Genomic DNA, 16,469 nt, shown 5'->3' on the forward strand with positions numbered 1-16,469 from the left:
ATATCCTTTAATACGTTCTCTTTTTGCTAGTCTATAGAGGTTATTGTTCCCACGTGCGCACACGTTCATGGTTTTTTGCGTGTTCTACGATTGTAGCTGCAGGATTCGGGAGGACTCTGGGGATGGTACGCTGGTGGCAGTGGGGTTGTGTGACTTGGTGCAGTAAAGGGAGACGCAGATATGAAGACAGAACCTGGGAAAATGCGAGCTAGTAACTTGATCTGGGAAGAATTGATCATTAATGATGAAGTCCAACAGTCCCACACCACCAGAGACAAACCGAAGTCTAACTTACTTAGGTTAATGAACTCGTAACGGGACAGCGTGCGCCAAGGGACCCAGGGAGGGCCTCACCAAAAAAGGAGGAGGCAAGGTTATTGCAAGGTGCGTGGGAAAGGTGGAGTTGGGTAAGATTTAGATGAAAGAGTGTTACGACGGTTTCAAAGCAGAGCAAAGCTGTGAGTAATATTTTATAAACATTTAATAATAATATTCTTAGCAACATCAGGTCTGGGCTGAACGGCATACTCGGAGTCCTATTTCCTTGGATTAATGCAGAATGCTGTGTGTCCAAATCCTTTACCTGACGGTCTGCACCTCGGCTGAAAATCAAGGCTGCTTCTTTGTGTCAAAGTGACCCACAGGCTCCCATCATTCACGCAAGAGCAAGGGTTCCGTTCTCACTGATACTCAACTCAGTTTCCCACAGTCTGTGATTTTAGAGAACGAGTTTTCTTAGCCCTATGTCCTTGGTGTTAATTAACAAAAGCAGTTTTTGCAGGTTCACACGGGTGTGACAAGGTGCAAAAAGTACATTTTTTACTGAGGCACCAAGAGACAATAGATGTAAACTTCTAAACTTGCCAGAGCAGGAAGCAAATCTCAAAGGAAATATCTCAGCTCCTCGTTGACTCTTAAAAATCCCTCACTCAAAACAGGATCGTACAAAGGCAGCGGAAGTGGGGTTTGGGTAGGATCTGTGAGGAAGTTTTCTTCCGAGAAAGCAATGCTGAGTCCCACCTAATCTCTGGTCCAAGGTCTTCCTCCTTGATCTCCCTGAGGAGGGGTGTCAGGAGGATCAAAGTGGGTTTGTGTTCTCTGGTTCTTGGAGTCTCTGGCTTTTTCCTAAGATATCTAAAATGGAGAGACTGAAGGTGTTCGCTTGAGGCGTTAGTTCAGAGAGACAGCAAGGAAGGAGAGGGAGTACTCAAGACTCGTGTGCTCTGAGAATCCACCAGGCTCTGGCATCTGGGTCGGTGGGAGTAAAGTATGTGTGAAGGTTTCTCGAGGACGCAAGGAGAGCCGTTTGTGAGAGAGAGCTGTGCTGGAGATGTGTAAATCTTTTTTTTTTTTTTAATTTTTTTTTAACATTTATTTATTATTGAGAGACAGAGAGAGACAGGCCGTGAGCAGGGGAGGGGCAGAGAGAGAGGGAGACACAGAATCCAAAGCAGGCTCCAGGCTCTGAGCTGTCAGCACAGAGCCCCAGACATGGGGCTTGAACTCACAAACTGAGAGATCATGACCTGAGCCGAAGTCAGACGCTCACCCGAATGAGCCACCCAGGCGCCCCTGGAGATGTGTAAATCTTGCCCAAGAGCAACACCTGGAGAGGTGATCAAGCGGAGAATTTGTAGAAAGTAGCCTTCCGGGAACCAGAAACTAAGGGTCCTCCTGGGCGCGGGAAGCGGCAGCCAGAGAAAACTGCATTGACCAGGACAGGAGAGACAAAGTCAGATGTTTCAAGTTCAGGTCTCTAAGATTGTTAGAAAGCACCTGAGAGGGGAAGTGCTCCGTGTAGTCCTTGGCCAGGCCCAGAGCAACGTCTCCCCGTCTCCCCACAGCAGGAAGAGCTGAGCACGAATGCTGGATCTTTGGAGTACTCTCCTCTCCTTACCTTGTGAATTTGGAGGCCGTTCCTTCTCCCCTTCCTGGGAGGACCCAGCCTGCCTGGGACCCTGGCTGAGGGAGTGGAGGGAAGGCCTATCTGAATGAAGCTTGAAGTGTTGATCAAAGTGTATTGGCATTCATATGAAAATTTCTCAATGAAAACTATATTTTATGGCTTAAACTGATCAAAGGATTTTTGTTATCTAAAAGCTATCAGAGAAGTTATGGGACTGCCCACATGTTCATCTAAGTGTCGAAGGAACATGGGCAGGTGAAGGTCCACCTTCTCCTTGTATCATTTCATTGGTCCTGACTGTTCTACGTGCTGGTTTCAGCTGAGCCGAGAGCAGTGTTCACGGATATTCACCAACCTGGCAGGTGCTTTTGCTCTTTAGGTAAATCAGTGTCAAGAGGTATACTTGACACAGGGAAATTGGGAATCAGTAGAAGACTTAAATGGGAATGGCAGCTCGAAAGTGGAAGAGACAGGGGTACTTCGTGTCTGGAAACCAACTGAAATAAAGATTTCAAGAAAGCGGGCAGTCACCATTGAAGACTTTGGTCTTGGCCTCTGGGCCTCCGTCTTAGTGTGAAAGGACAGGCAAAGACTTTCACTGAATAGATAATGGAGCCCCACTGACTGACTCCACAAAACGTTGGGTAGCGGGGGCGGGATGCATGCCTATCTGGCAATCTGTCTAGTGCCTGTTCTCTGGGAAGTCACTAGCTGTCAACAGAGATGGGCCCTGGCAGCCATGTTGGTGGTCCCCACTCTCCCCACACCTCCATGATCACAGGTGGTGGGGTAGAGTGGAGACGGACCAGGCATAGCCACTCGTATTTTCTCTCCATAGAATTTGGGATTGTGTCAAGGTAGTTGATTAGGTTGGGGGTTGGAGAGCACTAAGGTAGCTTTACTTTGACTGCTGAACTTTGGAGCCCCGAAAGCTGTTTTCTAGAGAATGGGAGAGTAGAAAGAGGCTGGTTTGAAGACAGAGAAAACTACAGCCAAGTTCCTCTTGTCTTTCAAGTCAAGACTGACTTATCTTTGCCCTTGGATTCTACATTACCCCTGTCTTAAGCGTTAATCTTTGAAATCTATTACTGGGGCACAGAGATTACTTTTCAGTGGCTTTGAAGCATTGTGCCATACATTTCAGTGGTTACATTTTTTATTTACTTTTTAACTTATTTAGTTGCTGCATCTTTTGATTCACCTGCCACTACCAGCTGGATGCACCAAGATATTTTGACATTCTCAGCATTTCCACTAATTAGTCCTCCACAGTACAGGGTGGGGAGGGGCCTCTCTTTTCTTACAGATATCTGGTAATGGTGTGAGTTCAACCAGTAAAGAGAAAGCCATGGTCAGAAGCACGAGAAAGGCCAGAACTGGTAGAACAGATCTCTAACTCCGAGGGCTTCAGCTCTGTCCTAATTCTGGCCAAATAGGATTAATACTGTTAACTCATTACTATCCTAAAAGGAATGTCATAGTTATAAGGGTGTGTGTGCAATGTTTAATGACTTGTGTTGAAGAAACGAAGGAGATAATGTGAAACAACAGTCTGTTTCTTCTCATGCTTTGCTCAGCTCTTATGCTTTCAGAATGCTGCTTCTAATTGGATTTTTGTTTCCACATTCTGGGCTCATCCATGCTAGGCAAACTTGCGATGTGGGGAAAGTTGATTTTTTCAGCAATGCTTTCTAAGGCTTTGCCTTAGATTTCCTTCTTCTGGACTGTGGCCCAATGTTCCTTTGTTGTGGCTCCCTGGATCTAGAACCTGGAGCCTTTCACTGGGATGACGCCCTACTGATTCAGTGATCCCTCATTTCTTTCACGATGATCTCCTTGGCCCTTTCTGGATTCTGTTCCCATAGCACCCTTGATTTGTGCTATGTATGTTACTTGTGCAGTAACAATTTGTCTGTAGATCCACCTGGGTTGGTATCATACTCAATATTATACCCCCACAGCTAGCCTATCCCTGCAAAATAGTAGGTTCTTACTAGATCTATGCCTGATAGGCTGGCCTGGTGAATGAATGTCCACTTCTTTGGTGACTCTGAAAAGGGAAAAGAAAATCATGATTTTATTCCAACATCCTGTTACCTTATCAGGAATCTACGATAAAATACAAACTTCCTACCACTGCCTACAAGGCCCTGCCTCCCTCTCTGACCTGTCTGGGATCACTCCCTCCCTGTGCCAGTCTAACCACACTGGTCTTCTCTCTCTTCCTACAACATTACTCTTCTTCCTTCTTCAGGACCTTGGCTCTTGCTGTTTCCTCTGCTAGGAATGCCATTGCCCTCGGGTTCTGTAGAGCTGGTTGGTGTTTTCTGATTTCAGTGGCAGCTCAGATCTTAGAGTATTTCTCTCTCCCTTCCCAAATTCAAGAAGCACCTCCATCCCTTGGGTACCTGTTTTCTTCTTTGCCTTTATCCCTTTCTGTAAGTTTATCTGTTGACTTGTTCATTGTCTTTCTTTTACTGATAAATAGCTCCTACTCTGTCTTGTTCAAGGCAATGCTTAGTAGAGTGACCAGTTCACTGAAGGAACTAGAATTTGATGATTAGTATTATTACATGTTTGTTGAGTAAAGGAATAAAATAATATATTTTTTAATTTTTTTTTTTTTGAGAGAGAGAGAGAGAGAGAGAGAGAGAGAGAGCGCGCGCATAAGCGGGGAAGAGGCAGAGAGATAAGGGGACAAAAGGTCCAAAGTGGGCTCTGTGCTGACTGGCTAGCAGCACGCCGGATGTGGGGCTCGAACTCACGAACCGTGAGATCATGACCTGATCTGAAGTCAGAGGCTCAACAGACTGAACCACCCAGGTGCCCCATAAAAGAATAATTTTTGATATAAATTACTTAATCCCAAAGAAAGAATGTTAGTAATGGAATGCCAGGCATTATTGTGGGAAAACTTTTGGAGAGTTTTCTTGCCAATTTGGTCATAGTAGGCAGTGAGTGCTAAGTTATTTATTTTTTTTTTTTCCTTACATATTTACACATAATTAGATCTCAACAGTAAGTTACCTGCTTAGAGTATACTGGGACATCTATTTTCAGACTATTGTTTAGGATTGCATTTACTGCAAAGGTGATATAAAAAATTGTTAGGTAATGAGGTTACTGCCCTCCAAAGAGTTTTATCGTATTCTCAGGAAAAAAGAGAAAAAAGGGGATGTGCCCTATTCCTTGTATTGAGTTTCTTGTCCTTCTTTTCAAGTTCATGTTTACCTTAACATTCCTTTCCTTCCTTAGTTTTGAATTTTGCCAGCTTCCATTTTTTTCCCACTACTGTATAATTCATGGAGTTGTTGGGGAAAGGCTTTATTTCAAACAGCCTATTTCTGAACCTCATGGGGAATGACAAGAAGAACAAATAGAATAGGGAAGCAGCCAGAGAGTTAAGGGAGTATGGTTCCCAGGTGAGTTATGCTTCATTCCCTTCTAAACTGGCTACATAACACAGGGCCAGCCTACTCTGGTCTGAGAGCTCAGATTACCTTAACTCTAGGTCACTGATCATTCTCTCTCTCCTCCTCCCTCGACTTTCAATTTTCAAAGTTAAAGTCACATCTTGAAGTTCTGTCACATCCCTTTCTTTCTTATAATTCCCTGTAGTGGCTGAGTTTTCCAATTTATATCTTCCGAATTTCTTTCTGTATACTTCCTTTCTTTGTTTTTTTGTTTTTGTTAGTGCTTTATTTATTTTGTCCTTTGGATTCTAAATTCTTCCTGTCAGGGAGTTTTCCTATAAATCTTTTGAGAGTGTGATGCATTCTACATTATGTGTAAGTAGCATTTATTTACTCAGGAAAGAGCATGGGTGAGCCTCAGTAATACTTAGTGATACTTGTAAAGTTCTTAGAAGGGGCTGATACCAGTTCATATTGTTTTGATGACCATCATATGTTGCCTGTATTACTATATATTTTTTTTCTACCGTGAAAGAATTAGTCTCTTGGATATCCCGAAGGTTTGCTTTACCATTCTTTGCACTTTACTCACTTTCTATTTAAAAATTATTTCTAATTATAGAAGTAATATATGCCTCATACACAGGTAAAACGAAAAAAAGTGACGCATAATTTTGCCAGGAGCGAAAACATTTTTTTGCCTTTCCTTCTCTTAGGACAATTTCCCTTTGAATCTTATGAAGTACTTAAAAAATACCCAGGGAAAAACTCTCTAAATCCTAGCTAAATTCACGTTAAAGGTTAGCTGTTACTCATCAAGTTCATTCGGGAATCAAAGAATCTCTCGCACCTGGCAAAGAAACCTGGGTATCCGGGTTTCTTCGCTTCGGAGACTTTGCAGGTCTGTAAGACAACGCAATCGGCAGCCACCTGGGAACCGAGCGGGTAGGGGCGGAGCTTCCGATGATTGAGGGGAGAGGGAGAGGAGCTACAGAGCTCTCACCAATCAGACCTCCGCTTTGTTTTCTCTTACCGACCAATGAGAGAGCTCTGCTGTCGAGGCCGTCTTCAAGTCCGAGACGCCTACCTCCGTCGCAGCCTATAAGCAGGCGCGTCTTACGAAGCGTCTGAGGAGCTCCGGCCCCGCGGGCGTTACGGTCCCGCCCCAGCCCGCCCCTCCAGCCGTGGCCCCGCCCTTCCGAGGGAGGGGGCCAAGTCGGTTACTCGCCGGGCTGAAGGTGGGGGCCGGGCTCCCGCTGGGCTCGTGCGTTCTGCGCCCGCCGAGGCGGTGCCGAGCCCGCTGGCTCCTGATTGTCCTTTGCGGCGGCTGCGGTCGCTGCCTCCTCGTCTCCCGACCCGGGGCTGCAGGGGCCAGAGCGATCGCGCCTCCCGCCGGCCGCGGCTGCCCGGAGCAGGTAATGGGGCGCCGGGGCTGCGGCGCCTATCCGAGCACCGGTGCGGCACAGGCTGTGGGGTCTGCTCCCCTTGCTGTTCCCGCGGGCGGCGGCCGGGCCAAGCCGGGCCGCGTCACCCGGAGCCTCCCGCCAGCCTCGAAGCGCCTCCTCCCGGGAGCCCGCGGCGGCGGCGACACCTTGCGGGGAGGTGGGGGCGGGGTCGGGCGAGCGACCGGGAAGGGGAGGGGGCGTAGCGGCGGGTGGGACCCCTTGGGGACTCGCCTGAGGCGGCTGGGCCCAACGGAGGGCGCGAGGACGCGCAGGTGGAGAAAAGCTGCGGAGTTGAGTCAGAGTCAGGCTCGCGAGGAAAAAGGATCTACTGATAAGTAGCGATTAGCTGAGTGGCTTTTTTTTTTTTTTTTTTTAAGCGAGAAAGGTGTCTTGGGTATTGTTAATTACATATTTCCTAAGACAGGCGCATTGCAGTGCCACTTACACATGAACACTGTTTACTTATTATTTATTATTTTTTAAATTAGAAGTCTTTAACGTGAACTTGTTTGGGGACTTTCCTGAAGTGACAAGTAGACCCAGCAGTGTGACTCACCTTTGTCTGGGCTGAAGTGGGGAACGGTGCGATGGGAGTGAGGGGGAGGAATGTTCAGGAGGAATGCCTGCGCAGGTTTGAAAGGCTTGAGGGGGTGGAACCTTGTTTCTGTCACTTTGTCAAATTGGGATTCTTTTTTCTTGTAATTTTTTAAACATTGGCATTCAAATACAAAAGCTTCTCTAAAAACCATCTCTGGGTTTAGCTTTTAGGGATGCACCTGCTTGGTACTCATGCCGTAATATTTTGCATAGAAGCCAGGCTATTCATTATATGAATTGCATTTTGAATTGTTATTACCTTGGACTTGCTTAATAACCTTTTTCCATTCACTATTAACAAGTGAAATGGTGAAGGTCACCGGGTGTCGGTGGTAATGGCACAGTGAGAACTCTTGGAGCAGTGTTCTCCCCCTCCAGGTGCACTCCAGTTCTACAAACCAGTACAGGTTTTCCCCGCTCTCTGAAAACAGCGTTCCCGTGAAACCTTTTCTAAGCTGAAGTGCTGCAAAGCAAAGCAGCACTTACTATTTATATGGCAAACATTTTTAGTGTTCCAGATGCACCCCCCCCAAAAAAAAAAAAAAACAACCTCTTGGGCTTTTCTGATACCTTAGGACACGTTTTGCTAGTGGATGCATTAGAATACGTCAAGATACAGCACAGATGCTCGACACAGGTCAAGGCTGCGGCAGCGTGATGCTGGATGCTGAGTGTAGTTCCCAGAGAAGGAGCTGGGCAGAGCCACTTCTGATGCTTGGGGTGCATCCTGCCTCTATACCAGCCAGTGCAAAACAAACACTGAACGTTATTTTCGCTTTTCCATTTAAAAAAAGGGAGAATCCTCTGTTGGATTTCTTTCGGTTAGCTAAGTAGGTCTTTCATAAAAGCTAAGTAGTGGTACATGAACTTGTGAAAAATGGGAGATAACCTGTATTTCCATTTAGGTCTTTTAATGAGACTCTCATAGACTCTATCAGTTTTGTAATCCTTCTATTCAGAGGCTGGTAATGCATATCATGCCCATTTTACAAGTACCTAAATGAAAGCCCTAGAGATGAAGAGAATTCTGTTCCAGGTCACCTGGCTCCTACTTTATTTTACACCTGTAATGGATTTAATCCAGGATCTACTAAGGTTCCCACCATCAAGCAAGCATCTGCATACTGATTTGATCATGTGATACAAGAGTCACAGATGGAGGTGGTTATTTCCAAGTAAAGGAATATTGTCTCTTAGGTTTTTTTGTTTTGTTTTTTCTTTCTCCTCGAGGTTGCTAAGATAGTTTAAATCACACCAGAAAGGCACTTTCTCATACAGGCTAAACAAAACAAACTCCTCGTGGTGCTATGTGAAAAACCTCTATTTTAAATTTTGGGAGGTTTTCCAAATTAGAGAACCATATCTTATTTACGTTTGCATCTGTAGCTTAGCAGTGGACTCCAATACTGTTTTTTGAATTGAACCAAAACAATTCACATGTAGAAGGCAAAGGAAAATGAAGCATGATGCATTTTGGTCATGACTTATGACTTCTTTTTGCAGAAGGTTTACTATAAATTTAGTGGAAAAATTGAAAATGTAAAAATCATTCCTTAATTAGAATAACACAAGGGAGTTTGGGGGTTAATGGAGAGCAGGCTTAGATAGATAGTTGGGAGGAACCTTTTGAATGATGTCAAGGCCTGGGGAACTTTGGAGAATTGCTCAGTTATGTTAAATTTAGTAGTCATCAGGAACATGGAAATGTCTTATGAATTAATGGAACTGTTCTAACCATGAAGTTGTCCCTTTACATGGGAGATGTATCTGTTGCATGTAACATGTACATTTTGACATAAGTTTTCCTTATAGGGTATGAGGCATCCCTTACACAAGCCCCATCAGCCTAACTCTGATTGTTTGTTTTTGCAGTAATGTCTTAATTTTTAGTCTCCTGTCAAAATTTTCGACACCCAAGCAAAAATTGCCACTAAGAAACCTTTATCAGCCTGTTAGTTTGTACAGAAAATGAGTCCTCTTTTCTTACGAACACAACCCTCTTGCCAAGTGGGAACCAAAGAGATTTAGGCGGTTTGTATATATAGTATTTGTTGTATTCTTATCTAGGGTTTCTTCCTTTAAAAAAAAAAAAAAGAATAATTACAATGTTACACAACTCCCACTAGGTGGTGCACTGGGTGCTGCTTCATAGAGCGTTCAATCAGATTTTTTTTTTCCTTATAAACATTTCACTGACAAAGATACAAATGTACTGTAACTGTTCCTGTTGTAATGGCAGTTCAGAGATAATTGCAATGAGTGACTTAAGTCAGTTTTATTAAGTGAGATTATTTGGAAGGAAGCAGCAGCTTAAAGTGAAGGACACTGTTAGTAATTTTAGAAATAACTTCTAAAAACCTCTCTGATTCTCCCTGTGATCAGGAACCAGGAACCAAAAAACCACCAGAGTGTGGATTTTTGGTCCTACATTTGATTTGCACTTTTTTTTTTTTTAAATGGCTGTGTTTTAACTCTTAATGTGAACTAGGAGCTATTTGAGCATAGTTTTATGTTTTGTTCTTTGATTACTGTTTCCTCAAAAGTAGTGGTAGAATTAAAGTGGGCACGTATAACAAGGATATTCAAGTCTTGAGTATGAGCAAATTCTTAAGTTATAAATTTTTTTTCCCCAGGCACATAAAACACTTTTGGTTTTTCTTTCTTGAAGGCTCCCATAATCTGTTCTTTAGGAGATCATTATTATCAGCTTACTCCACTTATAAAGAAGGGAGTATTCTCCCTCTGATTGTAGAAGCTAACAGGCTTGTTTGTTACTAATTGCTGTTACTGATTGTTAGTTACAGTAGGGGGCTGAGAAAACCTACCTATTGCTTTCATAAGGGGTGCCAGTTTTAGATATAGAAATGGCATTGTTACTGGAGAAGGACTGTTTGGGACGATTGCATTTTAGGAGATGTTTTGCAGAAAGCATTGGACTTTTAAAAGGCAGGATAAGAACTTAAACAGGAAGGTCTGTAGGTGGTTGGTGCGTGTGTGTTTCAGTTCCAATGAACTCTGTGTGGTGAGAAGGGCTTTGGTAGTTTGTTTCTTGGAACCAGCTGGGATTCTCAGGGGATTTGATGGTGCTTTGGGAGGGGGAAGATAAATAGGTATCATTCCTTCTAGGATGCTAGCTCCTCCAGTGCTGCCAGCCCTTGGGTGAGCGTGGGTGTGGAAAGCTGGCAGATTACAAACTGCCTGAGTGTGGGCTTTCCAGAGCTCTCTGCATCTTTGACTTGAATCAAGTCAATATGCGTTTTAAGTCAGGTTTATAGCTATCCCATGGTACAGACTTGGGCTAGTTAACTCTTTAGTCTCTAAATTTATGTTTTTAATGTTTAAAATAAGTGGAATCCTGAACTCTTCATAAAATTGAGTACACACGTGAATAGCTTACAAGAGTTATTAGGCATATAGTCGGTTCTCACATTATGGTAGGTGCTTGAATCTGTATATACTTCTGATACTGTCTTCCACTCCCTTAAAAAAAGGAGTCAATAGACGGGGCGCCTGGGTGGCTCAGTCGGTTAAGCGGCCGACTTCGGCTCAGGTCATTATCTCGTGGTCCGTGAGTTCGAGCCCCGAGTCGGGCTCTGTGCTGACAGCTCAGAGCCTGGAGCCTATTTCAGATTCTGTGTCTCCCTCTCTCTGACCCTCCCCCGTTCATGCTCTGTCTCTCTCTGTCTCAAAAATAAATAAACGTTAAAAAAAATTAATAAAAAAAAGTCAATAGAAATAGGCACATTTAAGTACACACACACAAATTTAAGTACTCTGCTGTTATTACTTGAACTGAGGACTTGAGTTGGGATAGGAAAGAAGGCTCCTGGTCTAGATACTGCTTTGAAAAGAAAAGAGTCAGGTAGGATGCCTTAAAGGGCGGGCTCAGTATGGGGGTGGGATTATCGAGCACTTTTGCTCTAGTATGCATGGTGAAAACCTCCCATTAGCTTGACTCATGATAAAAACATGTTTGGGAGATGGTGCCTATGTGTGTTTATTTAAAGCACTTTGAATCTCGAGAATGCAAATATTCCTGAAGGTTGTTATTTTTTTCTTTTTTTGGCAATTGGAAGTGTGTTGAGGGGTGTTGTAAGAATCTGGAGTGGAGCCAGAGATAAAAAGGATTATGGAGCTGTGGACCAAGATTTGTCAAGCTTCTGCTGCTGATAACTCAAAACATTTTTGTCCTCTTCCTAATATAGCTTCTGATTCAACTTCTGAAGATTCTGTTTGGATCTCTGTGCTCTTTTTCGTGTTTGGAATTTAAAATCCAGTTCCTAGTAAGTCTCCTCAGAGTAGACTTTTTTTAGGCAGTTGAATCAGGGTACAGATTCGGCATTTTGTCAGGTTGGGGAAGGAGTTACTGTGTCTTGAGAAAATGAATGAACATTATTTTGATTTATTTAGAGTCATTTTAAGTAGGATCAAAAGTTTAAGTTTTGAAATTTCCAAAATGGTGATCGTTTCCCTTTTAACATGCATACATTGAACATGAAAACTGTAGACCAGTGGTTCTCAAACCTCAGGGGCCTCCAGCTCACTTGGAGGGCTTGTGAAAACCTAGGTAGCTGGCGCCATTCTTATTGTTTCTATGTTTATTTACTTGGAGAGGGATAGGGAGGGAGACAGTCTCAAGTCACGCTGTCAGCACAGAGCCCAACGTGGGGCTCTATCCCACGAACCATGAGATCATCACCTGAGCCAAAATCAAGAGTAGGACGCTTAACCGACTGAGCCACCCAGGCACCCCTTACAGTTTCTGATTCAGTGGGTCTGGGGGTGGGCCCTGAGAATGTGCCTTTCTAATAAGTTCCAAGGTCATGGTGATGCTGCTGACCCAGGGATCACACTTTGAAAACTACTGAGGAGATGCCAAGTGGAATATAAGTGTAGTGGTTAAGAAAAAAGGCTTTGAAGGTTGAAAGATCTGGATTTGAATCCCTGCTCTGTCACCGACTACTTCTTTGTCTTCAGCCCCCCCCTTTTTTCCCTGTTTTTTCCTTTAAAAAAAAAATTTTTTTTTATTCTTTCTTTATTTTTGAGAGAGAGAGCGAGAGAGAGAGAGCACATGCACAAGACAAGAGTGTGAGTTAGGGAGGAACACAGAAAGAGGGAGACACAGAATCTGAAGCAGGCTCCAGACTCTGAGCTGTCAACACAAAGCCTGAGTCCAGGCTTGAACTCGTGAACTTTGAGATCATGATCTGAGCCGAAGTTGGATGCTTAACTGACTGAACCACCAGATGCCCCCAGAAACATTTTTAAGTGACATAGAAGAGACAGTAGTGTTTTTTTTTTTTCCTCCTAAAAAGGTTTCTTTGGTCAAAATATTTTGGTTTCTTACAATAATCATTGAAGTGCACATTTTATACAATAAGAATTTTAAAGGTTGTTCCTGAGAGTTCAATTACAGGAAGTACCCGAGAGTCTTCTTTAGAAAATGGTCTTGCCGGTATGCGTCTGACCCTTGGTTTCAGCTCAAGTCATGATCTCACAGTTTGTGAGTTTGAGCCCCACATCGGGATCTGCGCTGACATTGGGGAGCCTGCTTGGGATTGTCTCTCTCCCTAGCTCTCTGCTCCTCCCCTGCTTGTGCTCTCTCTCTCTCAAAATAAATAAAGTTTAAAAAAAAATTAAAAAAAGGAAATAGTCTCCCCTGTATTATGGGGACTATGTTTGATGACCCCCAAATGCAGTTCTTGGAGATTCTTCCCCCTTTGGCTGCCTGCTTGGTTAATTCTCTGTCTGCAGGTCTCTGAGATTCCGCCCCTGTGGAGCAAGCCTCTGAAAGGTCGTGCTTCATTCCTGATGCTTCCTGTCACAGTCACCCATTTTACTTCCCTCCGTGCACTTGTCACCCTCTTTTACAGTGTTAGCTGTTGACTTTTTACTGTTTCCTTCACTAGAACGTAAAATCTGTGAGGGCAGGGCCCAAGTGCAGCACCTGGTGGGTTGGGGATTTAGCACTTACTGGTTCCATGAAGGAACACACGTGGCTGGGACTCCCTTGCTAGGTCAGGCGTGCAATTAATTAATTGCATTAATTAATGCTCCCTTGGTGGCCCACTGTCGTTATCGGTCCACGTGAAGGCTCTCTGTTCATTTCATTGTGTATTGCCCCTTCGTCTCCTATTCTATTCCTGTTTCTCCTCCCTGCCCCCTCCCCACCTAGGACCCTCTCTTGGGCTTGTGCATGACTTCATTAAATTCTGCCAGATTATTATCTGGAATGGCTGTGCCAGTTTACAAGGTTGCCAGCTGTCCTTCCCACATTCTTGGTATTTTCTGACCTTCTAAGTTTTTACAATCTGATGCAACGGATGGAGCCAACTGGGCACAAAGTGATACATTATCATTGTGATTTAGAATTCTCTGATTACTGATGCAGTTGAGTATCCTATCATATGCTTCTTAGCTGTGTGGCTTTCCCCTTTTGTGAATTGGCATTTATATATTCTTCACCTCTTTTTCTTTCTTTTTTTTATTTTTTAATGTTTGTTTATTTTTGAGAGCGTGCTAGTGGAGGAGGGGCAGAGAGAGAGGGAGACACAGACTCCAAAGCATGCTCCAGACTCTGAGCTGTCAGCACAAAGCCTTACAGGGGGCTTGAACCCATGAGCCGTGAGATCATGACTTGAGCCAAAATCGGTGGCTTAACTGACTGAGCCACCCAGGCACGCCCCTCCCCCCCCCCCCCCCCCCCCGTTTTTAAAAAATTTCCTCTTTTTCTATTAGATTTCTATAGCCCTCTTGCTGCTTTTCTCCCCTAATTTACAGGAATTTTGTGTGTATTCTAGGTGTTAATCTGTTGGATTTCAAATGGTGCAAATATCTTCTCTTAGTTTTTTTCCCCCCACTGTTTATTCTAGTTTCTTCTTTGAAATCCTTTGTTGAATAGAACCTTTAATTTTGTTATAGTTAGATCTGTTTTTTCACCATCTAGGGTTTGTTTAGGAAATATTTCTCCATTATTAGTTAACAAAGGTATGTTTTCACAGTGTCTCTTCCTGTTCTGCATCCACAGTGGTTTTTGTTTTATTTTCATTTTCATTACTGTAACCTGTTTATAGATATTGGTATGTATGTGGGAGTGTGAGACCCACCTGTATTCTTTTCAAATGTAGTTAAGCTGGTGGTTTTCATCCCTGACTTTACAGTAGAATTACTGAGGTAGCTTTCAGAAACGTATGCCCAATTTACCCCGTATCAACTGAATTGTAATCTAGAGAGAGTGGAGAAACCTAGCAGTTGTATTTTTTTTCTTTCTTTTTTTTTTTTTTTTTTTTTTTTTGTAGAAACTCCTCTGGTGATATGTAACAATGGTTAAACCATGTATAAAAAACAAAATTCAACTGAGTAAATTTTTTTTTAAATTTGTTTAATGTTTTTATTTATTTTTGAAGGAGAGAGAACATGAGTGGGGGAGGAGCAGAGAGAGAGGGAGACATAGAATTTGAAGCAGGCTCCAGGCTCTAAGCTCTCAGCCCAGAGTCCGATGCGGGGCTTGAACTCATGAACCGTGAGATCATGACCTGAGCCAAAGTCAGACGCTTAACCAACTGAGCCACCCAGGCGCCCCAAAAGTTTGTTTATGTTTGAGAGAGAGAGAGAGAGGGAGGGAGGGAGAGAGAGAGAGAGAACGTGCGCACTAGTTGGGGAGGGGCAGAAAGAGAGCGAGGGAGACACAGAATCTGAAGCAGGCTCCCGGCTCTGAGCTGTCAGCACGGAGCCCGATGCGGGGCTCGAACTCACAGGCCGTGAAATCATGACGTGAGCTGAGGTTAGACACTTAACCGAGTCACCCAGGCTCCCTGTATGGTATTTCTATTTTTAATTTTTTGGGAGACCTCCATACCGTTTTCTACAGGGGCTGTGCCAAGTTATATTCCCATTCAACAGTGCATGAGTGTTCTTTTTTCCATTTCTTCACTGAAACTCATTACTTCTTATCTTTTCGATACTGGCCATTCTGACAGATGTGAGGTGATACCTCACTGTGGTTTTGATTAGCATTTCCCTGACAATTAATGATGTTGAGCAGCTTTTCATGTGTCCATTGGCCATCTGTATGTTGTCTTTGGAAAAATGTCTCTTCGGGTCCTCTGCCTATTTTTAAATCATTAGTTTTTTTTTTTTAATTTTTTTTTTTCAACGTTTATTTATTTTTGGGACAGAGAGAGACAGAGCATGAATGGGGGAGGGGCAGAGAGAGAGGGAGACACAGAATCGGAAACAGGCTCCAGGCTCTGAGCCATCAGCCCAGAGCCCGACGCGGGGCTCGAACTCACAGACCGCGAGATCGTGACCTGGCTGAAGTCGGACGCTTAACCGACTGCGCCACCCAGGCGCCCCAAATCATTAGTTTTTTTGATGTTGTATGAGTTCTTTATATATTTTGGATATGAACTGCTTTCAGATCTATCCTTTGTATGTATCTTCCCCCTTTACATTTTGTTGGTTTTCTTTACTGTACAGAGGCCTTTTATTTTTTGGGGTAGTCCCAATAGTTTATTTTTGCTTTTATTTCCCTTGCCTGAGGAGACATACCTAGAAAAATGTTGCCAAGGCCAGTGTCTAAGAGATTACTGCCTATGTTTTCTCCTAGGAGTTTTATAGTTTCAGGTCTTATATTTAAGTCTTTGTTCCATTTTGAGTTAATTTTGTGCACGATGTAAGAAAGTGGTCCAGGTTCATTCTTTTGCATATAGCTGTTCAGTTTTCCCAGCACCACTTATTGAAGAGACTGTCTTTTCCCTATTGTATATTCTTTCCCCTTTTGTTGTAGATTAATTGACCATATCAACATGGGTTTCTTTCTGGGCTCTCAGTTCTGTTCTATTGATCTATAGGTATCTGTTTCAGTATGCAGTGTTTTGATTGATGTGACTTTGTAGTATAGTATACAATCTGGGATTGTGATACCTCCAGCCTGATCTCCTGTCTCAAGATTGCTTTGGCTATTTGGGGTCTTTCATGGTTCCACACAAATTGTAGGAGTATTTGTCTTTGAAAAATATTGTTGGACCTTTGATAGGGATTGTATTGAACCTGTAGATTGCTTTGGGTAGAATGGACATTTTAACAGTAGTTTTCCAGTTCATGAGC

General features: G+C 43.5%; 1 protein-coding gene and 1 long non-coding RNA gene across 8 annotated transcripts in view; one reads left to right on the forward strand and one right to left on the reverse strand.

Annotated features, from left to right (window-relative positions):
- Positions 1–463: 463 nt before the first annotated feature.
- Positions 464–6,544, reverse strand: LOC147579452 (uncharacterized). 2 transcript variants are annotated; one of them, XR_015253964.1, is made up of 3 exons: positions 6,170–6,544; positions 3,901–3,956; positions 464–3,330 (listed from the first exon to the last, which is right to left on the reverse strand). It is a non-coding gene; the product is annotated as an uncharacterized LOC147579452 (long non-coding RNA). The 2 variants fall into 2 exon arrangements; XR_015253963.1 differs by having other exon boundaries at positions 464–3,956.
- A 12-nt stretch (positions 6,545–6,556) lies between these two features.
- The window catches only part of MPP7 (MAGUK p55 scaffold protein 7), a 293,878-nt gene continuing 283,965 nt past the window's right edge, over positions 6,557–16,469 (forward strand). For 2 of the 6 annotated variants that reach the window (XM_086714672.1, XM_086714677.1), the window contains exon 1: positions 6,558–6,734. The gene's annotated coding sequence lies outside the window, so the exon portion shown is untranslated. Of the gene's footprint in view, positions 6,735–16,469 lie in introns of all 6 variants that reach the window. The other 4 variants (XM_086714671.1, XM_086714675.1, XM_086714674.1 and 1 more) reach the window with 3 other exon arrangements.

This window comes from Puma concolor, chromosome B4 (assembly GCF_028749965.1).
Source record: "Puma concolor isolate L17-30 chromosome B4, mPumCon1.1.hap2, whole genome shotgun sequence".
Lineage (NCBI taxonomy): Eukaryota > Metazoa > Chordata > Mammalia > Carnivora > Felidae > Puma > Puma concolor.